General features: G+C 44.3%; 1 protein-coding gene across 9 annotated transcripts in view; it reads left to right on the top strand.

Moving 5' to 3' along the window:
* The window catches only part of LOC119187874 (uncharacterized), a 244152-nt gene that overhangs the window by 58518 nt on the left and 161511 nt on the right, over window positions 1-24123 (top strand). The gene's annotated exons all lie outside the window — the stretch shown is intronic.

The raw sequence follows: 24123 nt of genomic DNA, 5'->3' as shown, positions 1-24123 counted from the left end.
GTATAGGGGAGGTAGTTCCACTTCTCAAATCAGGTAACAAAAGCTTAACGACCAACTATCGCCCCATTTATTTAACAGCACGTGCTTCTAACTATTATACTATCATACTTTGTAATCAGAAGCATCTTCAATTTTCTTGAAAATAACACCTTCTTTTCGCCTTCACAACACAGTTTTAGGAAATCATAATCATGTGAGACTCAACTCATACCTTTCACTGATCTAATTCTGGATCGTTCATCATCCGCTGACTGCATTTGTTTTAGATTTTGCAAAAGCATTTGATAAAGTGTGTCATAAACTTCTCATCCACAAGTTATGGACCTTTAATCTCGACATTGACCTATTAAAATAGGTCGGATGCTTTCTTGCGAATAGTACGTTACCGCTAACGGCTACAATTCATAAATGTGCCATGTTACCTCAGGAGTGCCCCAAGAGTTGATCTTTGGTTCTTTGTTCTTTCTAATATATATTATTGACCTACCCTCTCAAGTAAATTATAATATCCACCTTTTTGCTGATGATTGCAATACTTTTACAGAAATTACTTCAGACGACAATTGTAATCGTTTACACTCCGATTTAATTATATCTAACTGGTGCAGCTTGTGGCTAATTGAACTAAATATTAACATATGTAAAGTTAAGCATATATTTAGGTCATCTAACTCTTCTCGGGTACACTACTTAAATAATCTCCCTTGAGATAAAGTAACCTCATACTATACTTAGGAATTTATATCACATCCAATTTTACTATACACATGGGCTTGTAATAGTGCAATGGTGACTGCCCGGTGCCCTACTCAAGCCAGGGTGTGGGAGGAGGATACCCATCTTCACAGACAGAAGTTTTTTGTTATCTCGTTGAATGCGAGCAAGGGTTCGCCTCAAGGTAGGCGGACTGCGGAGGCAGCATGGTCCTCTGGCGTTGTCGTCCGCACAATGAAAATTCGGTGAACGCCTTCCTGAAGCCACATTCCCACAAACAACACGCTGGGGGAAGGGGATAGGATGGACGCCAACCATGGTCGGAGGCTCAGCCGAGCTCCCAACCAGGGAAAATGAACATTTTTTTGTCTGCAAAGTCTACCCCCCCTTTTTTTTCTCTCTCAGTAGTCTGCTTGACGGAGGGATAATCATTACTGTCGGGGCAGGTTTTTCTTGCCAAAGTGCCGGTGTGTGGACAAGTGCGAAGGAGTCAAAATCGTGTTCGAGTCGGATACGTGGCAGGATTCTGGTGCTACTTTTGGCAGAGATAACCACAGCATGCAGCCAGTGACCCAGTGCTTCCATTTTCAATTTGCTCGCTTAATATAAGCCCTTATGTTGGCTGCTATACATCTCATTATATTTGGGTTCTGGTTTTACTGCGCATTTGCTATTGAACATTCTTTTTTGTGTATTCTCTTTCTATGGTGTGCCTAGATGTTCTATTCACTCGTGTTCTTACCGATGAAACGGGCACACAGGAGAGGTTTTCCCACATGATTTATTTCATTACAATAATAACGTGAAATGAGCAATGCGTGTGTGCGAGCGTGTCTACCTTTTATATATCTAAAGTTTATTGGATCTTGTGGTACCACTCAAGTCTCGCAATGTTTTTCAGGCCGCGCGCAGGAGTTTATTTGTGTTTTCGGTCCGTGAGTTAGTACTGACATATTTTGAATCTCTGCTTGAAGCTTATCGGCAATGTGATTGCCGGACATGTGTTGCAAATGACTGACGCTTAATTGCGAATCAACCTAACCTTATTTTTTGGTGAATGAGAGAAGCATAGGGGGAAGGGTGGCTTTACAGCTAGTACCCTTAATTCCGCGTTTTCACTGGGCCGCCTAACATTGTCTTTGTTTTCTTCGGGCCTCTCTTTAATCATACTTTAACGTTTCTTCCTTTTACATCTCCGGACTTTTTTTCGTGAATCATCGCTGGCATTACTAAAAAGCGTGATATTGTCCGCAGAACTGAAATAACAAAGATATTATACGTTAAGCCTTATTATTTTGTTTTTGTTCTACTTCTTTATTAATATGAAAGTGTCACGAATCCAATTCAAGATATTCCAACTCTTACTGAGTGCATTACCGATCATGATTTTCTGGCTGTTCTTGAGGCATACGGTGGTTGCGGGATCGTTTAAAAGCACGTAATGAACTGTTACGTAGCCTAGGCTACTACGAATATGAGTATTGCTGATGACACTTTCGTTTATCATATTCATACCTACGTCGTTGCCGTAAGAGTCTGCTCATATGTAAATATTCGTGTTTATTTATAGGTTGATTTTTTAAAATTTGTCTGGGGCAGCACAATGTACGGAACTTTTTTCTAGATGGGGAGGGGGGAGCAGGTGTTTAACCATACTTCATTATGTTTGTGCGTGTAGTTTGTATGTGTGTGCATACATAAACACATGCATCCATGCACTCCTGCCTTGGCCAGGGGTCCGCACAATTTTCGCAGCTGTAGTTAGTTGAAAGATGTAGCTTTATTGTAACTGAAAGATGTAGCTTTATTATTCTATGGTCCCGAAATGGTGATGGGATCTTTCTCACACCAAGAAAATTGTTGTTGAGGCTTGATAAGGACAAGAAACAAAAGTAGTTGCAATGTAATTATTTCATTTCTTTCGTTCCTTGTTTTGAATATTCCACAGTGAATATAACTTTATATTGTGCATGCATATACGTGCCTTGTATTGGTATGATCTTGACATCTGCATTCGTTTGCAGGTAAAGTTTGCAAAATTGTACGGCATAATTTTGTACATTTGAATCGCGACATGCACATACGTTTAATGCATTCTATGAGGTGTTTGTGTTAATAAAAAACTTTTTCCTTATTCATTCCTTAAGAGCACACAATAAGTATTGAAAGTTGTTTATATTTTCAGACACATTACAAAATATATCATAATATTGATTTGCAGCGCATGTTTGATTATAAATGAACTGGGTCGTATTTTGCAGGTATGCTTCTTGCTATAGGCCACCACTCTATCAATGAAAAATATTTCACTTTTCTCGGAATATTTTACATGACTGAATTCTTCTAATTGACTACAAATTGAGTATAAATTGGGTTGCTACAAATTGACTACAATTAGGATTACTGTGATTCAGTTTGTAGTGGCAGCTATAAAACTCCGATGACAGAAAGACTAAATATACGACTGACGACATTACTGCCATCTATTCCTATATTTGCACGAATACAAGTGTTTGCACAGTATTGTACACTGCACCATGATTCAGAAGCATAGCCTCAGAGTGACAGGACGTGGACAATGTCGGTAAAAGAAGGATACGTATTTTAGATAAACTGCATTTCTATGCTGAGTGATGACACCTTCAGACCTAGGATATTTTGTGTGCGCTAAGAGTTTTACTAAGCACACAGTGCTCTAGTAGATGCCTCAAGGACTTCAATGTGCACTTTGGTGACGTTCGGAATGGTAACTATATGTGGATGAAGGGTTCTGACCTCCACCAGATTTTTTGTAATGCATTAGCTTTTCGGGTGATACAAAAGTACCTCCACACCTTCACATCGACCACCGTTGCCAAAGTTAGCCAATTTACACAAACCCAGGTGGGTATGCTTGAATTCGTTCAATTATCACTTCGCAGTATCAACTTTCAAGACAAGCACGCTCCATGAATGACGATTGCACGAGTGCAGATCAAAGCAGCAATTCAATTACACATAGTATTAATCAGCTACTTCAGATCTTATTAGCAAAGCAAAGCACATACAGTTATTGAGACATGCACACGCACCCACCCACTCACCCACACACACGCACCCACACACACACACCCACCGAAATTCCTCTGTGCTTCTAGAACAGAAAAGCTGAAGAAATCGATCATATTGTCCGGCTGCTCAAGGGCTGTGCAAAAGCGCCGCGTTGCACTTATGCCTTCCTGACGTAGGTAAATACTGTGTTACTGTGTTGCTTTCCGGCACTAAAACTCAGCTGTTGCTCCAGTAGTTAGTCACGTACACCTCAGCATCAAGAATGTAACCCTACCATCTGTGATGAATAATTTAATATGAGCATTTAGTGTGGTAAAAGCCACTTAAAAACTATATTGCTTTCTGCAAAAGCTCTGGTACTTTGCAACTACACTAGTCTTCTTATTAGGGCAGGCAAATCAAAGGGGGCTCTGGTGACTCAGACTCAAAAGCTTGCAATGACCGATTCCATGAAACAGACCTACCTATACGGTGAACAGTTTGATAAGCCTGCCTTTGCTATTCTAGTTCGATGGTACAATAAACATTTACAAACTAGACCACTTCGGGTGTTTTAGCACTGTGCAAAAAAACGCGAATTATATAGCAATAATATATAAACGAATGTTATAGCTGAGTTAAAGAAAAAAAAAAGCAGATTTAACTGGCGCACACGAAAAGACTGTGGAAGCAACGGTGTCGGTGGCCTACCCCAACTTTTTTCCTTTACCTCTTCTTCAGTTTCCTTTCTCCCTTCTTGCTATATTAAACAAAGACGATATTAAAGATGACTCATGATTCACCTAACAATTATATATATATATATATATATATATATATATATATATATATATATATATATATATATATATATATATATATATATATATATATATATATGTGTATATATAAAAAGGGAAAGAAGTGTATACCTAAGGGCTCGTTTTTCCGTGTTTTCACACAATATTAATGAGATCTAACAGACAGTAATGCCAAGGAATGTATAGGGGAAGTTATTAGAACCAATAGAATGTAAATAAGAAGAAAGAAAAGTGGGTGAAAAAATAACCAGCCGTGAGCAGGAATCGAACCTACGACCTTCGAATAACGCGTTCGATGCTCTAACCACTGAGCTATCACAGCGGCCTTTCCTTCATCCACTTTTTTGGGTTTATATGTGAGTTTAGAAGTAGGAGTGTTAGTCAGCGCCATCTATAAGCCAAGCGACAAGTTTTATGCGCATGTGTGGCATCACGTAGCACGTGAACTTATTACGAGCGGGAAGCTGATCAATAGTTTCTGGTATACAACCTAATGAAACCAAGTCTGCCAGTACGAGACCCTCGTTAATGAATAAGGGAAAAAAGTGTATACCTAAGGGCTCGTTTTTTCGTGTTTTGACGCAATATTAATGAGATCTAACAGACAGTAATGCCAATGAATGTATAGGGGAAGTTATTAGAACCAATGGAATGTAAATAAGAAGAAAGAAGAGTGGGTGAAAAAAATAACCAGCCGTGAGCAGGAATCGAACCTACGACCTTCGAATAATGCGTTTGATGCTCTAACCACTGAGCTATCACAGCGGCCTTCCCTCCATCCACTTTTTTGGTTTATACGTGAATTTAGAAGTAGGAGTGTCAGTCAGCGCCATCTATAAGTCAAGCGACGAGTGTGAAACACTCTTTTATGCGCATGTGTGGCGTCACGTAGCACGTGAACTTATTACAAGCGGGCAGCTGATCAATAGTCCCTCGTATACAACCTAATGACACCAAATCATATATATATACCAAGTCAATATATATATGACTGTGCTTGATTCCGCTTAGCTTGACGCATGTGTTCCGAGTTCGGAGTGGCCATCTGCCAGGCTGGAAACGAAGCTTAAACACTCTGCTGTTGAAAATAATATGCTTCATGTATCAAGCGTCTAATTCACCGAGATTTTCATCCTACACTCTTGTCTGAGCTGTGGGAGGATTGAAGGTGTAACACTGTATACGATGGCACCAAACGTGCACATCAGTTTTCTTTTTTCCTGGAAGGAAAAATAAAAAAATATCGCTGCCAGTAATGACCTCACGTTAGCAACTAATGGAATATTATCAATCAATAATTGCCTTATAGACTAATACAAAATGTTCTGCATCACTTTTTTTTCTTGACTACAGCATGATCAGTGTTCCTGCCGTTGCCATGTTTACACATACATCAGCGAGACCATTGAGTAAAAAGGTGGATTATCATCAATTTTTTCCAATCTAATATAGGCAATAATTATGGTGCAGTCACTCTTTCAATCGTGAAATCAAGCTCTGAATTCTGACAACATCGTGGCGTGAGAGAAAACACTACGTACTTGGGATGTACACCTAAATAAACAGTGTGGGTTTAAAATTGCTTTTAAGGTAAGCATGTTAGCCCTTACATCGTACACCAAGGACCCCATTCGATAACTGCTTTATTGGTGCACAGGCCTTCAACACATATATCAACGATGCGGGGATCGTTGCACATTCGACTATTTGTTGCATAAAGCACTTGTAATATGCGCAATAACGCTATGAAATTTCCTTTCACCTGTCGCAATAAAATCTCGCCAGATGATGTGTTACATAAATAATTTATCTATTACTATATTTAGTAGATCAAGGCGATTTAAATGTGCCAATAACATAGATAAAAACACAATAGTTCTAGGTGTAGCAAATATTTTGTCAAACACACGATGCTGCATAATCTGGAGCTGCGAAGCTCGTTAATCAAATGTTGTCAGGTAGTAGTGAAAAAACAATTTTGGGCACGCTGTCCTTTGAAGCAGGCATTGTTTGAAGTACAGTTTACAGAACTATGCTGAGTACCTTATAAAATAAGACACCTGCAATGAGATGCCAGCAAATGAGATGCTAACACTAAATTACAAAAAGGTCTACAAAAGCCGCTCTTCCAGCTTACACTGTAACTGCGCTGTCCGTCCCGAGCATCTGGTGTTTTTTTTTTTTTTTTTCTATTGAACTATACTTAGCTTCTTACGTACATTGACGCAAATAATAAGTGCTACGAAGAAATAAGAAAGTGAAAGAGCTTCCACTAGAGATAACTGGACAATACAATCTCGGAGCGTTTACTATGTGGTTAACAAGCACATTGCTTTTCTACCCCATGACAAGTGTGTTGAACATAATATTTATTATTACTATTTATTTACACTTACTGCAATCACCATTTGGTGATTTCAGCAGGGCGGTACATATACTTAGCGTTGACAAAAACATGATGATAAAAGTGATGCAGAAAAGTGAGTAGAGGTACAGTCGGAACGGAAACCACTTTGGTAGCTTCTGTAAGTGTCGAGTAACATGTTTTTAAGTGTACTTCATCCTTCAGCCCCACCGATTTATCGGGCACCAGAAGTAATTGCGTAATCTATGCGAAAATGCGGGCGCATGATGCGGTCAAGTATACAAAAGTATTTCAGGAGATATCTTTGCACCATTCAAATCATTTAAATTGTATGCGCTCTGTTATGTCTTTTCGATACATTGCTGCAGAAAATGTAGTCTTTCTAATCAAAACTTTGCTGGCAATGCGAGAAATACTTGCGTCTAGTACACTCGATACTAAGATGCAATTGGTGCACATTATGCTCAATATAGAAGGAAAAAAAGAAAACAAGAGGTGGCTTGACGTGACACTCTTCAAAACCAGTCATAGAAAAATGAAACTGGGCATGCTGGTGATCTATCATTAGCATGAAGCACGAGGAGGATCAGCGTCTGATGAATTTGAATTATGGACAACATAGGCGCACTCTCTTCTACGTATTGTTTCTTTTGTGGTGCTGAACACTATGTGTTACAGCCAACCATGAGAAACTTTTTCCCTCTCGGGTCCAAACAAACCCCACTTGTGTTATATCAGACGTACTCTACAACGGCTGGCTCTTAAACGGCGTGAGTAAGAATGCTCTTGCAGCGGGGCTCTATTCTTCGGTTCCCGCTATGAGGGGCGGGCGAGAACAGGTTGAAGAGCGAAGCCATTTCCGTAGGGAACTCGTCAGCATCGTGGTGGGAGAAGAAAAGAGGGGACGAGGGGGAGGGTTCAACTTCATGCGGCACGTGGTGGACGTTTAAGGAACTAGGCCCTCGTGAGCCGGAATCCTGGCCTCGGTAACCTCTTTCTATTGTTTAAATTTCAGCAGAAGATTACCTGGCGATTTCAGTACCTAACAGCCAACCTTGGAAACTTTTATGATACAATCCTTATGGTTACAATACAGATGATGCTGTGATCACTGTTCCTCTTGCTGTTGCTTTCAGTGCCATTGTGTTTGTGCAACGACTACAGTTAAACCTGTTTATAATGAACCTCCATATGAATAAATTTCTCCATATAACAAAAATTTTTCTACTCCCCACCGTTACTCCATAAAAGCACTTGTATTTACGACCTCTATGTAACAAAGTAACAGCGGCAGACATCCTTGATATAAGGAATTTTCCCCTCGGACAATCTAGGAATTTCGCTCCGTATTTTGGCATATTGGTATGAGCATGCCTCTTCTGCGGCTGCCCCGCTCGCCGCGGACGAAGTACGAAGCAGCGGCGACGCACCAGGCGGTCATTATTGCGCACGAGTGTGCGCAAGGCGGGCCCACGCCCCACGACCTGGCGTTGCCGCCATCTTGTCACTGCGAGTGCATGCGCGGATGTGCCCTTTCCTTTCCCTTAAAACCAAAAACAAAAAAAGAAAACTACTTTTGCATTGGCAGTGCCACACTCTTAGTTAGCGTCACATATGTGGGGCCGCGCTCCAAATGGAGGGCACTTTACCAAATAGTTTTCTGTGGTATCCGTGTCGTTCGCTCTTTATTCTCGGCACCGTGCACGCGTGCTTGGTTTCACTGTGCATGTGTGGTGTGGCCCCCGACTACATCCAGCTTTGGTTTTTTTTTCTTTTTTTTCAAACGCAGACAATTGTGCTGTCACTACTGAGGGGATGTCAGACTATGCACTGATTAAAAACTCTCCGACACCATGGTAACAATGACTGATCTTTGGAGGTCAACTCATCATGTGCTTCCGTCTTGTGCCGTGGTGTCATGTGCTTCCGTCTTGTGCCGTGGTGCGAGTTCGTGGGACCGTAGCCTTTGCGATTAGCTAACTAACTCTGGCAACAACACAACGGTGCATTGATTGTAATGCAAGGAATGCGGTAGCAACAAATTGTGAAGTTATATAAAGTAGGGCTGACCGCCAACTCTTTTGGATCCGGTATCACGGAACTCGGAGAAAACGTTAATGTAAGCAAATACAGCCATCCCAGGGAGAAGTGCTCTTTTCACACATTCTCGTCGCGTTGAAAGTACACTGATGCTTGCAGAGATAGCACGCGTTCCAGCGATCGTGACCGCGTCTTTAATATCGGAGTTAACCGTTGCTACTCGAGTGACCCCCACCCTCACCCAGCGTTTTATCGTGCTCGTTGAAGACTGGTGGATTCCTTTCTGTTTGAGCACGCGATAGTAGTTCTAAGAACACGCGGGGGGATGTTATCGTATGTACTCTCCAGGCGATGGAGATGGGCTGGCTCATTTGATTTCTGCTTCAACAGCGCTCGCGCGCTTTTACCTGTTCGTAAAAGTTACGATGCGCGGGGACATGTTATCAATTTAGACTTGTTACGGAACATGGCGGCGACGGCAAAAACCCGCTGAGAGTGTCCATATAATTGCTGGCATAATAACACAGTATTTTGCCACTAAATAAGTATTTTGGGTAAGCTCTGCCTTCAGTTCCCCTTTTGTTTAACTTGTGCATTTATCTCGGATTTTTGTACCGAACCTGCATATAACGAAACTGTCTCTATAACATATTTTTCCGGGAATATGTCAATTATGTTATATCCAGATTTAACTGTATAGAATAAGCTGCCATTGGGTTTCAATTTATAAAATAATAGTAAGCAGCTTTGTACAGTGGCGATCAAAATTTTGGATACCATGGGAGTGCATGGCGAATAGCACTGCGGTGCCTTTTTATGGCTACCAGAGAAGCTTGAGAGCTCCCACTGACAAGCGCATCCTTTTTCACCTGCCAGCCTGCGCTATCGCTCCCTTCAACTGCACGCACACCAGAACACCAGAAAAACCTCGGGGTGTCGCTTTTGCAGGCACCGCGGAAGCACTGAGGGATGATATCACAACAAAAATATGTAACTTGTAACTCAGTGTGCACCATTTCATCACCTTGGTTCTAGACATTCTGCGGTGGTGAAAACACGCACATTGCATCAGTTTTCTTTTGATTGACTGATGTGATAAGATTATCAAGCAGTGTTTTCTCTTGACGAAGCACGCCATGGCACATATGGAACGAAGGCAGAGAAACAGCTCACACCGACCAGTGCCACTACAAGTTCAATATTTTTGCCACAATATTATTGCTCGGTGCTTCTGCAGTGACTGCAGAAGTGACACTGTGCAATTTTTGTGGTGTTCTGGTGTGTGCGCAGTTGAAGGGAGTGATACCGCTGGCTGGCAGGTAGAAAAGAATGTGCTTGCGCCGTGGGTGCTCTTGAGCTTCTCTGGTAGCCGTGAAAAGGTGCCGCGCTGCTGTTAGCCATGCGCTCCCATGGTCTCCAAAATTTTGATTGCCACAGTACATATGTCCACGAATGAAAGTACACAGACCACAAATGCTGGAAGGAGCTGTGCTGGCCCAACATGCACCTTGAAGGTCCACACAAATGTGTTTAGGGCTGCACTGAAATGCTAGTGTTGGCAATTATGAGAAGCCCTCCACTACGTCGTCTCTTTGTCAGAGTCACTTTGGGACCATAACCTCTATAAACTAACCAACCAATGAGTTCTATGCTATAGTCTATTTCCAGGCTTTGAGTCTAGGCTATAAAAATTTTCCATGCCACTTGTAGGTTGTAGGTTTTGCATCTGGATGGACTTGGTCACTTGTGACCAAACTGCCATGACCATGCATATAGAAAAGAGGGGTTCATCAAATTTCTGCATCAGTTCTGTGTCTGCTTCTGTACACGAACTTTTTCATCGTGTTGTGGGCTTACTGCTTTCCTTATTTTGAAGCACATTGATAGTATTTCTAGAGTTAGGCAAAATAATTTAAGCAACTGAGATATAGGTTGCAAAATAAGCTGTAAATAATCACTCACCCTTTCATTGTTTATAATTAATAATATTAACCTAACATTTTTTCTGCGGTATCTGCACATGTAGATAACCATTTATATTGCTTAGTCAAATGTCATAGCACTGAACACAGCAGGTAGTTGCAAAGATAACAAAAAACCAGTCACTCTGCTCTTGGCAAATCATGTAGTTGGAGTGCAGACACTGCCCATTAAATGATTTCATGGTTGCAATAACATCCTTAGTGATTCTTCTGTTGTTCATTTTTTTACATAAAGATTGTTTGTCTGTATATTCAAGAACACGAAGTATGTCGTCTTTGTGCACTCCTGCATTCATGCAAAGTGGTAAGGGGTATAAAACACCCTTGCTATGTGTAACCAAGTTGTGTAGTTGCACTGACCCCGCTGCATCAGTACTTACCAAGGCACATAGTCCGATATCATTGGTGCATCTGTCAGTGCCAGTGCATGCTTTTTCTTTTTTACGTGCCTTGCAACCTAGACGCAGTGACAGACCTTGGCAATGTCTTAATGTTTACTCGATAGAAACTGCTTAGAAATGCACTATCTGGGTTTGGCTCCTATTCATGTGGTCAAGCTGATGCAGTACAAAGCCATTGCACATCAACTTTTGTCTCCCAGTACAGAGCCAGGCATTAGCATGACAGTTGTTCTTGTGCTCCGTAGCTTCTGTGGTTGTTATGAAGCACCGGGCTTGTCTAAAATGCTCAAGGCCATGTGCGCACTGACCTAGTTTCCTGCACGCTTGCCATCTTTTCGTGTACAGCTTTCAGTGCAGTCTTCAGAATGAAATAGAGAGGGTGTGTGTGTGAACCCTGCAGCAAATCCTACAACTAGGCTTAAGCTTGTCTGATTTGTGAAAGTTTTGTGGCAAAATGTTATTTGAGACATTAAACTGCTATAGTAGAGTGTACTAGAATGGGGGAGGTGGGTACACTGCGGGCTCTGCACTAATGCATTTTTAAATGAAAATTCAGGTGATGCCTCCACCTTCTTCACCTGGAGACTTGGCCATAGTTACTATGGTTATTACTAGGGTTGCCGTGGTTGTGGCTGTGCACGGCAGCTGCCGAACGGCATCCTGGCATTCGCATGTCATAAATAGGCTCCCAGCATTGCTGCTGCATTTCATGGACAATGTCTCCCCATGTTTCAAGACTAATTCAACTAAATGGAAAGAAGCACATTTATTTCATTAAATAGCCTGCTTTTATCTTAAAATTACACAAGTACTACAGTGGAACACCAGAGGACTGCTAAGAAACCTCCACGATATCCAGTAACTTTTACACAAACATATACCTAAGGTGCTGTGCGTACAAGAGACATACCTGAAACCTTAACACACCAACTTTTTACGTCATTACGTTATTTTTAAGAAAAACTGGAATGATGCCATTGTGCCATCCGGTGGTGTTGCCATTATAGTCAATCAAGGGATTGCATGCACACACCTGCCACTACAAGCATCCCTTGAGGCGGTGGCTGTTCGAGCAGTTCTTTTGAATAAGCTCTTCACCATCTGCTCTCCCTACGTACCTCCACAACACCGTCTTGAAAAGCATGAATTCCAGTCCCTCTTGGATGAACCCTGCCTTGTCCTAAGGGATTTTGATGCACATAGCCTTTGAAGTAATTCTCGCTGTGATGCGGCAGGTTGCCTGATTGAACAGTTCTTTTTTTTTCCGGTGCGTGCCTCCTAAATCGGAAAGAGCCAACATATTACAACATCGCTAACAATACGTACTCAACAATAGACCTCAGCATAACATCCCCATCACGCCTTCCTCTACTTAAATAGGAAGTCATTAATAATTCATACAGTAGTAATCATTTTCCTATCGTTATCAGCACATCAATAACAAATACATGTCCTGCACAGGTCCCCGAATGGCTCACAGAGAAAGCCAATTGGGAAAAGTTTCAAAAAATGACTCTATTAACTTGGACTGACATGGCGGCGTTAAGCATAGAGGATGCTGTGTGGTACTTTACTGCTTTCTTGGTTGATGCAGCAACGAAATGTATTCCCCAAACATGTGGACCGCCAGGCAAACTACGAGTTCCTTGGTGGAGTAATGAGTACCGTGATGCGCGAAAAAAACAAAATAAGGCATGGAAGTTGCTAAAAGACTTGCCGACTGCCGAGAATCTTGTAAACTTTAAGAACGTCAAGTCGCAAGGAAGGAGGACGCGCCGACAGGCGAGAAGGGAAAGTTGGCACAAATTTTCGTCAGGCATTAATTCATACACAGATGAGGCGAGAGCCTGGAACATGGTTGGTAAGGTGGCAGGACGAAAAGCACATTTACTTCCTCTAGTGAACACGCAAGGGGAGAGTTTGGAAGACCAGGCTAACACTCTCGGAGCGCACTTCGAACAGGTCTCCAGCTCATCACACTATAGTGAAGCGTTCCGACGATACAAAACCTGAATAGAAAAACAGAGATTAGAGTGCAAACCCACAGCACACGAGGCATACAATGAACATTTCTGTTTGGCTGAACTACAAGCCTCACTTACCTGCTGCAATAAATCTACCCCAGGCCCGTACCGTGTGGCATATTAAATGTTAAAACACCTGCCCACTGAAACCCAGAAAGCTCTCCTCTCTCTGTATAATGTGATATGGTCTTCTGGCGAGCTACCCTCAGCCTGGAAGGAAGCTATCGTTATCCCAATTCTAAAACAAGGCAAGGACCTGGCCTCAGTTTCCAGCTACAGGCCAATAGCGTTAACCAGCTGTCTTTGCAAAGTCTTAGAGAAAATGATTAACAGGTGCCTGATGCACTTCCTTGAAATTAATGGCCTACTTCACCCATACCAGTGGGGGTTTTGAGAGGCTCGATCCACCATTGACTACCTTGTCAGTATCGAGCCACAAATTTGCGACGCTTTTGTTCATAATCAATTTTTTCTTTCTGTGTTCCTTGATATGGAAAAGGCATATGACACTACATGGCGCTTTGGCATATTGCGAGACCTGTCACATTTAGGTGTGCGGGGTAGAATGCTGACAATTATCGAAAGCTACCTGTCCAACCGTACATTCCGTGTCCAAGTTGGCACTGTCTTATCTCGAGTGTTTGTCCAAGAAACAGAAGTGCCACAAGGAGGTGTTAAGAGCTGCACACTTTTCATAGTTAAAATGAATTCCTTGCACCTGTCTCTCCCTCGTAATATTCTTTACTGCATAGATGTTGATGATGTACAGATTGGTTACAAATCGTACATCTCCATGTGCCAACGTCAAGTTCAACTAGGGCTGAAAAAGGTATCTCAATGGGCAAATGAGAATGGTTTTATACTCAACGCGCAAAAGAGCACTTGCGTCTTGTTCTGCCGAAAGAGGGGCCTCCATCCTAACCCCGACATTGACCTGCATGGTCAACCTCTGCTAGTGAAGACCGAGCACAAGTTTCTTGGACTAATATTAGACACAAAACTAACCTTCATTCGACACATCAAGTATTCAAAAGACAGGTGCTTAAAAACAATGAATATTTTGAAAGTGTTGTCACGCACTACGTGGGGCAGTGACAAGAAGTGCCTGATGAATTTATATAAAAGCCTCGTACGCACGCGCCTAAATTATGGTGCTCTAATTTATCAGTCGGCAACGCCTTCGGCCTTCAAGATTCTCGACTCTGTCCACCATCTAGGAATTCGCCTCTCTATGGGTGCTTTTCGAACTAGCCCTGTAGAGAGTCTATACGTGGATTCGAATGAATGGTCGCTCCACCTACAAAGATGTTACCTGTCTTTTTTGTACTTTCTCAAGGTGAAGGCAGACAAGAAACACCCCTCTCATTTCACATATTATGATTTGTCTTGTTCTGGCTTGTTCGAGAACCATCCTTCGTTAGGCAGCCCTACTCGCTCTGCGTTAGGGGCCTGGCCGAAAAAACAGGTGTGCATCTTCTCGAACACAGTTGATGGCTCCTGCAGCATATCTGCCACCGTGGCAGTGGCAGCTTATAGACTGTGATGTCTGTTTTGTTGTAGTCACAAAGCACGCACCACTTACACACATACATACATACTTCCTAGAACAACATAAATACACATGCCCTGAGTTCTTTACCGATGCCTCAAAGTCCACCACTTCTGTGTCATATGCAGCGGTAAGCCAATTCTTTTCCGAGACCAGCGTTCTTCATCCTGATGCAAGCATTTTCACAGGAAAAGCTTATGCAATACCGGTGGTCGTAAAACACATCAAACAGATAAAATTACAAAAGGCGGTAATATACACAGATTCCCTAAGTGTGGTCAAAGCCCTGAAAACTCCTAAAAAACACAAGAACCTCATGCTGGTGTCACTTTACTCACTTCTGTGCATACTGTACACATCAAAACAGCATGTCGTCTGCTGGGTGCCAGGGCACCGTGCGATGCAAGGGAACGTTTTGGCCGACAAGCTGGCTGCTTCCGCCAACGACACTACTTCCAATGCGTCAATACCAATCCCTGCACTTGACTTGAAACCGTTTCTAAAACGAAAGCTCAGGGGGTATTGGCAGAGTACGTGGGATAGACACACAGACAATAAACTCCATGCTATTAAGCCGCAACTAGGTAATTGGCCGCCACTATCAAAATTGCGACACTCAGAAGTAACACTAACAAGGCTTAGAACAGGACATACACACTCCATACATTCATATCTTCTATCTACCAGCAATCCGCCATATTTGAGAGATGTGGAGAACCACTTACGGTTTTCCGCATTCTCGTCCAGTGCAATGAGCTAGATGCTCTAAGAAAAAAGCACTTTTTACTGCCCTACCGACAGCAGATCCCGCTACACCCTGGGATGCTCATCGGTAAGAATCCACTTTTTAAACTGCAATCACTTTTTCACATTTTTAAAAGATGTTCCTAGCTTTCACCCCATATTTTGAGGTCATCCGTAGCACGACCTCTGTACCGTGGTCGTGGCTGCAGTGACTACATCTCCATCTTGGTTTTATTGTCATGACATTTTGCCATCCGCTTTCACTGTACATATCTCACGGCACTGTCATGATTTTATTACTTCCATATTTTAACCCGCGCTAGCGCGAGGAATTTTAAGGCCCCTTTACAGCCACGCATCATATCATTGTTCATATCTCTAGTCGATTAAAATGGCGCTCTTTGGCCATCAATTGGCCCTTGTGCCATTAAAAACCACTCATCATCATCATCAGCTTGCTTGTATCTGATAGGCATAGTGTTAACTTTGTCATTTTATTTGTGTTTTGCACCACCAAGATGTAAAAAAGGAGCAAAAAAGCAGCTAGAGAGCAAATTTAGAATTTAGTGTGCGAACAACGGTGCATTGGACAAATGATGACGTGTCAAGCAGACAACAGCATCGAGAGCTTGGAACCCTCACCAGCTCACCGCAGCTACCCAACTCCCCACCTCACTCATCTGCCAGAGCAGACTGTAGGTTCAGGAGAAGGCGACTGCAGTGTGAGCGCAAATTTTCTGTGTTTTCTACTTTACTATCGCCAGCTGCTTCAGTGGACCCCCTCCCCCCCAATTCAGTATGCTCTAACTATAGTGAAGTCATTCTATGACTGCTTGGAAATGTGTTTAAGGGGTATGGTAGGATGGTCGACAAAAAGTGTTCTTTACTTTAATACTAAAAAGTAATTCACCCTCTGAGGAGCAAAAATGTGCATTGGCAAGTGCGTAAAAGGGCTCAGAGCCATTTGAAACAGCACCAAAAACCACACCTACTGGCAAATGCGAGGGTTCTTAAGACGTTTTCTAGCATCGTTCCTGCATGCATGCAACTTTTTATAATAAATATGTCTATATCAGTGAAATATATTCATTTACTATGATTTTTATGAGTTTTCATTAAAAATTTTTTCAACAGTAATGATTTTGTTGAGCAGCAGGAGGTGGAACAGCTGTGCCATTTGCGCCACTGTGTGCCAAACCTGTTTACCTGCACCAGCCTGCGTGGAACAACAACTGTTGTGCCAAACTTATTAAATCAGCGACATACTACGCTGCAGCACCCAAATTTAGCTGGAAAATGCGACAGCCATCAAGTCCCAAACCCAGAAACTTGCCTGAAACATCTATTTTTGGTTTCGTCAAAATGGTTAATAGTTTTGGTTTTGTAAGGCTGTGATGATCCCTCAAGCAGCAGCTTTGAACATTGATTCTAAGAGCACAGTCGTGATCGCTGGCATGCACGCTATCTCGGCAGGTATAACATACTTACCAAGTGTTCCGGATTTTTCGGGATACTCCTAGATTTTGACCAGCTCTTACGTCTGTACGGTTGTCTGGAAAAATCTCCTGCAAATAAAATTTTTGTGCGTGATGTTGCTGCATCAAAAAAATTGCAGCTTAATCCAATGCTGGCATTTTTGTGAGCCCATCGCATTTTATGGTAAACAAATTTAGGAAACGTTCATCTAAACGTACAGTAAAATCGCAGTGATGCGAAACCTGCAGATATGAATTTGTGAAATTTTCCAGCCAAATTCCACTATGTCCGTCAGGCCAAAATTTTAACATTTCGAACACTTTTCCTTATTGCGGCAGGTCATGTAAACTTTAGTACTGAAACCGTCCAACGAAGGAAGAGAGCAGCATGCTCAAAGATTCAGAAGGTTGCATGCAGCCATTGCACACTCTTTCAGAACTGTGGCTATCGTTTGCAACAACCGCTGTGGACGAAACCTGGGTCTCTCATGATACGATCATGAGTGGCGACAACGTATAACTGACAGAACTCCGAAAGTCCAAGTGCATCTAACGCTCGACCAGTCATAGCGATGTTGCTTTCCACGAACGCTACTGACAAAACTGCGGCAGATGCGATCATATTGCCACAAGGCAGTAGTGGGATTGGGGCATAAAGCGGTTGAGGGTCTTTGTTTGGAAGGAAAGACTACGAAGTGGATAGAGACTGGTCCCAGCCCGCCAGTGTGTCAGCCATTGCCATCGCATGTAAACTTCGTAAATATCCGCAATTATTCGTTTTCTTGTAAGATTATTGGTGGAGGTGCGGGGTAGGTTTACCCGGCTCTCCCGGCAAACCAACACGGAACTTTAGAGTGGTTGCCACCTACATTTTCCTGCAATGGCTCGACAGGCCTACCCACAAGAGCAACAGCAGGCGCAGCAGCAGCAGCAGCTGCCTCCTCTGATTCTCCTGCCTTCACGAGACCCCGGAACCTTCTCGGGCACAGGCAAGAACAAGGTGAATGTCGAAGATTGAGTCGCATTGTACAAGCGTGTGAGCGAATACTATAGGTGGGACCCCACCTTGAAGCTGGCCAACGTTGTATTTTACTTGCGGGATACGGCACTCACCTGATATGAGACGCATGAGTCAGAGTTGACCAGCCGGGACATTTGCAAAATAAAGCTTGTCGAGTTGTTCAGCAGGCCATTTGGGCGACAGCAGGCCGCGAGGAAAGACCGGGAAGGTTGCGTGCAGACATTGATGGAATCGTATGTATTTTATATACAGGACGTATTGGGCCTCTGTCGAAAGGTAGACGAGAACATGAGCGAAACTGACAAAATCGCCCACATATTAAAAGGAATTATCGGCGACGCCTTTAACCTGTTGATCGTTAAAGATTGCACCACCGTCGACGCGGTGGTGAAGGAATGTCAGCGCTTTGAGTACGCCAAAAACCATTGTATAACCCACCAGTTTGCGCGCCTGCCTAATACTGCAGCCACTTCGACCTGCGAAGACTGCCCCAGGTTCACGCAAGCTACATCATCCGAAAATGTCACCCGGATCGTTCGCCGCGATCACGAAGCAATGGCTCCTGCAGCCATCGCTTCCAACGCCCCTCAAGATAATGCGTCCACTGTCTCCCTCATCCAAGCCGTCGTTCGCCAAGAAATAGCAAATCTCGGCATCGCACCTGTTTGCGCTGTTCGCACTACCGAGAGTTTGGCTTCGGTTAACCAGATGCCGGTGTACCCTTCACACTACCCTTCCCGCTACCAGAACCCTGCTGAATGGAGGACGTCGGATGATCTACCGATCTGCTTTCACTGCTCTGGCACCGGATACATTGCGGGCTACTGTCGCAATCGTTGGATGTCCAATTTATCCGGCAACACTGGGACATGGAGCCGCTTTGAAGACAACTCTCGTTGGTTTTCTACTCGGTACGATCCACAGCCTACTGCTACTAACGTTAAGGGCCGAAGGTTCAGCCGGTCACCATCACCCCAAGGCCGCCGATCTCTCTCGCCGACGATTCCTCGATCCAGGTCCCCTGTACGACCTGGGTCCTCAACCTCGGAAAACTGGACCATGCGGCTCCCGGAGGTGAGCTGCATTAACGACCCGGTCTGCAAATTCTCTGTTGACGATTCCTACACGCCGCAATATTTTGGACCTTTTGGTGGGTGACGTAACCGTTACAGCCCTCATAGACACTGGCGCACAAATTTTACTCATGAGCGCTGCTCTTTGTATGAAACTGCGAAAAGTGATCATGCCTCCTCTTAAGTGTGCAGTAATGCTTGCCGATGGGAGCACATCTACCGTTCTCGAAATGTGCACCTCTCGCGTGTGTATTGCTGGCCGTCAGACCGTCGTATTGTTCACCGTGCTTGAGCAGTGCCCACATGATGTGATTCTCGGTCTCGACGTTCTCTCTGCACACTCCGCTCTTATCGACTGCTTGACGGGCCTTCTTCAGTTGGAACTGCCTTTTGACGCCGCTGTTGCCCGTGATGCTCAAAGTCACCTTTGTGCCACCGAGTTCCTGCATCTTCCGCCGCAAGCCGCGACTTACGTGCAGCTCGTGTGTGATGCGCTTGTGCGCGATGGTGAATATGTCGTTTCACCCATTACCGACGTTGTGCTAAAGCATTCCATTGCTGCCCCGTACACCGTCGGGAGAGTACGCCACAACCAGACCTATTTGTCTCTTTTGAACTTTGGTTTCTCCGCCCACGTGCTGCCTGCTGATATTAAACTAGGTGTCATGTCGTCGTTGAAAGAGTGTGATATCTCTGAACTGTCAGCTGAGCAACCTACTCCTCACGTCAACTTGCTCACTGCGCCTAACCTTTCAAGCATTGACATTGCCAAAATGATAGCGCCAGATCTTTCGCCCTTCGAAGCACAAGACCTCCACCGTCTCTTGACATCCTATGCGGACATATTCGATCTAGACAACCGCCCTTTAGGCCAGACATCAGTTGTGACCTATCACATAAACGCTGGCGATGCCAACCCAATACATCGCCGCCCTTACCGTGTCTCCGCTGCTGAACACTCTGTCATCCAGTAGGAGGTTGGGAAAATGCTCGCCAAAGGCGTCGTCGAACAGTCATCTAGTCCGTGGGCATCCCCGTTCGTGCTTGTCAAGAAGGACAACACATGGCGGTTTCGGGTCGATTATAGACATCTCAACAAGGTCACTAAGAAGGACGTTTACCCCTTACCAAGAATAGATGATACCCTTGACTGCTTTCATGGTGCAAAGTTTTTCCCATCCATTGACCTTCGATCTGGTTATTGGAAGATCGCTGTTGACCCACGAGACCGAGAAAAAACAGCATTTGTAACCCCCGACGGATTATATCAATTTAAAGTAATGCTGTTCGGGCTTTGCAAAGCGCCGGCCACCTTTGAGCGCATGATAGATTCCTTTCTGTGCGGCTTCAAATGGTCTACTTGCTTGTGCTACTTGGATGATATAATTGTTTTTCACCGACGTTCGCGAGCCATCTTGAGCGACTGTCCAGTATTCTCCAAGTATTCCGCAACGCTGGTCTTCAGCTGAACTCCTCCAAATGCCGTTTCGGCCATCACGAAATAACTGTACTTGGTCACCTCGTTAACGCATCTGGGGTACAGCCCGACCCGGACAAAATTCGCGCAGTGGCTCAATTTCCCGTACCCTCTTCTGCTAAAGATGTCCGGAGCTTCCTTGGTTTATGCTCCTATTTCCGCAGCTTCATCCGGAATTTTGCCAATATTGCGCAGCCTCTCATCGAGCTTCTTAAAAAAGACGTCCCATTTACTTGGAATTCGCCTCAACGTGCTGCATTTTCGGCACTCATCGGAGCCCTCACGACTACGCCAATATTAGCCCACTTCGATCAGACCGCACCGACAGAAGTTCGTACTGATGCAAGTGGCCACGAAATCGGTGCTGTGTTAGCTCAGCGTCAGCATGGACGTGACTGCGTCATCGCCTACGCCAGCCGCCTTTTGTCCCCTGCTGAGAAGAACTATTCCATCACCAAAAGAAAGTGTCTTGCTCTTGTTTGGGCTGTCACTAAATTTCATCCGTACCTGTTCAGCCGCAGTTTTACTGTTGTAACCAATCATCATGCGCTTTGCTGGCTTTCGTCGCTCAAGGATTCACCCATTCTCTCCTCCTCCAAGTATACACCTTCTCGGTCATGTATAACGCCGACTGCCTGTCACAGTATCCAGTGGATCCGCCAGACGCCACAGAGAGAGCTACTGAGGCTTGCGTCTTATCAATATCAGACATTCTTGATATCGCTTCTGAGCAACGCCGCGACCCGGATATACTTCCCATCATAAAAGGCCTCAGTTCCGCTACTCCACCCACTTCTCTGAACTTGTATTTCCTTCATGAAGGGGTTCTGTACCGCCACAACATGCGCCCTAATGGTCCTGACCACCTTCTAGTCGTGCCTTCCCATTTGCATGTAGATGTTCTCCGACAGCTTCACAATGAACCTGCCGCTGGTCACCTGGGAGTCACCTGCACTTATGATCGTGTCCGGCGTCGTTTTTTCTGGCCACGTCTATATCGCTCTGTGCAAAAGTATGTCGCCAGGTGCGACCTTTGTCAACGTCGAAAACAACCAACATCGCTTCCAGCTGGCCTCCTTTACCCTATTGAGATCCCTGCTGAACCATTCTACTGCGTAGGGCTCGACCTTCTCGGGCCATTTCCCACTTCTGCATCCGGGAACAAATGGGTTGCTGTGGCGACCGGCTACGCGACACGTTACGCGATCACCCGCGCTGTCCCAACCAGCTGTGTACCGATGTCGCCGACTTTCTACTGCACGACATCATTTTGCATCACGGTGCTCCTCGACAGCTCGTTACTGACCAAGGCCGATACTTTTTCTCTCGCGTCGTCCAGGGTCTTGTACGTTCCTGTTCCACGAACCACAAGTTCACAATGGCATACCATCCACAAACTAATGGACTTACAGAGCGCCTGAATCTCACTATCGCCAACATGTTGTCGATGTATGTTTCTCCAGACCACCGTGACTGGGACGCAACGTTACCCTACGTCACCTTTGCTTACAACTCCTCCAGACATGACACTGCAGGCTATTCCCCGTTCTACCTTCTTTATGGACGTGAATCCTCTCTGCCTCTCGATACACTCCTTCCCGCTGGTTCAAGCTCCCCTGTCACATACGTCCGCGATGCCATAGAACGAGCCGACGCAGCACGACAGATTGCTTGAGAACAACTCACACTTTCTCAAGCCTCTCAGAAAGATCGGTACGATCGTCACCACTGTGAAGTTTCGTGTGCACCCGGTTCACTAGTACTCTTGTGGACCCCCTGTTGTCACATCGGCCTCTCAGCAAAGCTCTCATGTCGCTATGACGGACCATACAAAGTCTTACGCAAGGTCACCAACCTCACCTACAAAATACAGCGAGTCGTCGATGAAGCGCATTCAACGCCACCACCATCTACTGTTATGCACGACGTAAGACTGAAGCCTTATATGTCGCCCAACACTCCGCTTTCGTGACAAGCGCCGGGTTGGCGCTTTAACGCCGCGGGGTAGTGCCACAAGGCAGTAGTGGGATTGGGGCATAAAGCGGTAAAGGGTCTCTGCTTGGAAGAAAAGACTACGAAGTGGATAGAGACTGGTCCCAGCCCGCCAGTGTGTCAGCTATTGCCATCACATGTAAACATCGTAAATATCTGCAATTATACGTTTCCTTGTAGTAATATATAGATAGAAAAAAGACTATTTGGTTTTGAAGGTTGTGTGCAGGCAGCGCATGCGGATTGAAAACAAAACTACCGTTTTCTGCAATCGCCGAACGCTAAGCCGCGGTCTCTGTGATGTAATCATCACTAGCTACAACTAGTCGAGAGCACTTGGCTAACGTAGTGGTAGATTAAAGGCAGTAACGACATAAATTGGGCTACAAGCATTTCGGCGTTCCTGTCCCAAGAATCTAGTTACGTTGTTGCGGTCTATCTGTGTCGGCCTCAAGCAAAGCTTCGACCCGCGCTTTCCCGGCAGCCGGCTGCACTGTCCCGTCCGTTCATGTGTGTCCCAGAAAGACATATGCGAGTTCTTCTGACAGAAATAAATTTTTCTAGTTGTTTTGATGACGCTGAATTTCGGGAGATACGAATATTTGCGCACCCCCATTGAGACTCGTGCCTTATATTTCGGAAACCCCAGCATCGTGTATTCAGCCATTGCAAGCCATTGTAAGACCGCTATGCCGATGTTTACGAACTCCTCCCGCCCTTCCCGTTTTTAATTTTTTTTTCAATGTAACTTTTTTGTTTTCTTTTGAGCCCCCCCCCCCCCCCCAAAAAAAGGTGTGTGGGCAAATAAATCGGGGGGAATCCCGCCTCCCCCCATAACGGAAATCTCCCGGATTCATAACCATTCAACTTGGCAGGAATGGTATAAGATAGCTCGTATCGCCTTCTACATGCCGCGGTGTCAACGCGAAGAGACTGCAACAAAGAGCATCTCGTCCTTTCATGGCCGTGTTACACTAGTGTTTTGTAGAGTTACGCGATATCAGATTCAAAAGATTGATCATTCAGAACATGACAATTTGTTGCTATGGCCTGTATTGCTTCGCTTTTGTGGTGAAACTGGAATTTTTTTTTCATAACTTAATGGCATTGTTCAGGGGAGAAAAATGATGACTGTAACGGTGCTAAAAAGGGGAGTGGGTATCTGATTTTTGAAACAGCCGAACAAAGACAGGTGCCCAGGACTGCGCGCACCCATTTTCTTGTTCATTTCGCTGCTGTGCTGCATTACATGGCACTTATGAACTCTGCGGTTCAAGCTTGCGTGTTCAGGTAAAAAAAGAAAAGGCTGGCTCTCTATAGCTGAAAAAGTCAGTTTCACTTCAAAGGTGAAGCAATGAATGTGACAGCAACAAATTGTGGTGCTATGCGAAGTGAAGCTGATAGCTATCTTTTGA

Source organism: Rhipicephalus microplus, chromosome X (assembly GCF_043290135.1).
Source record: "Rhipicephalus microplus isolate Deutch F79 chromosome X, USDA_Rmic, whole genome shotgun sequence".
In the NCBI taxonomy this organism is placed as follows: Eukaryota; Metazoa; Arthropoda; class Arachnida; order Ixodida; family Ixodidae; genus Rhipicephalus; species Rhipicephalus microplus.
This window is presented reverse-complemented; position numbering and strand designations above follow the sequence as displayed.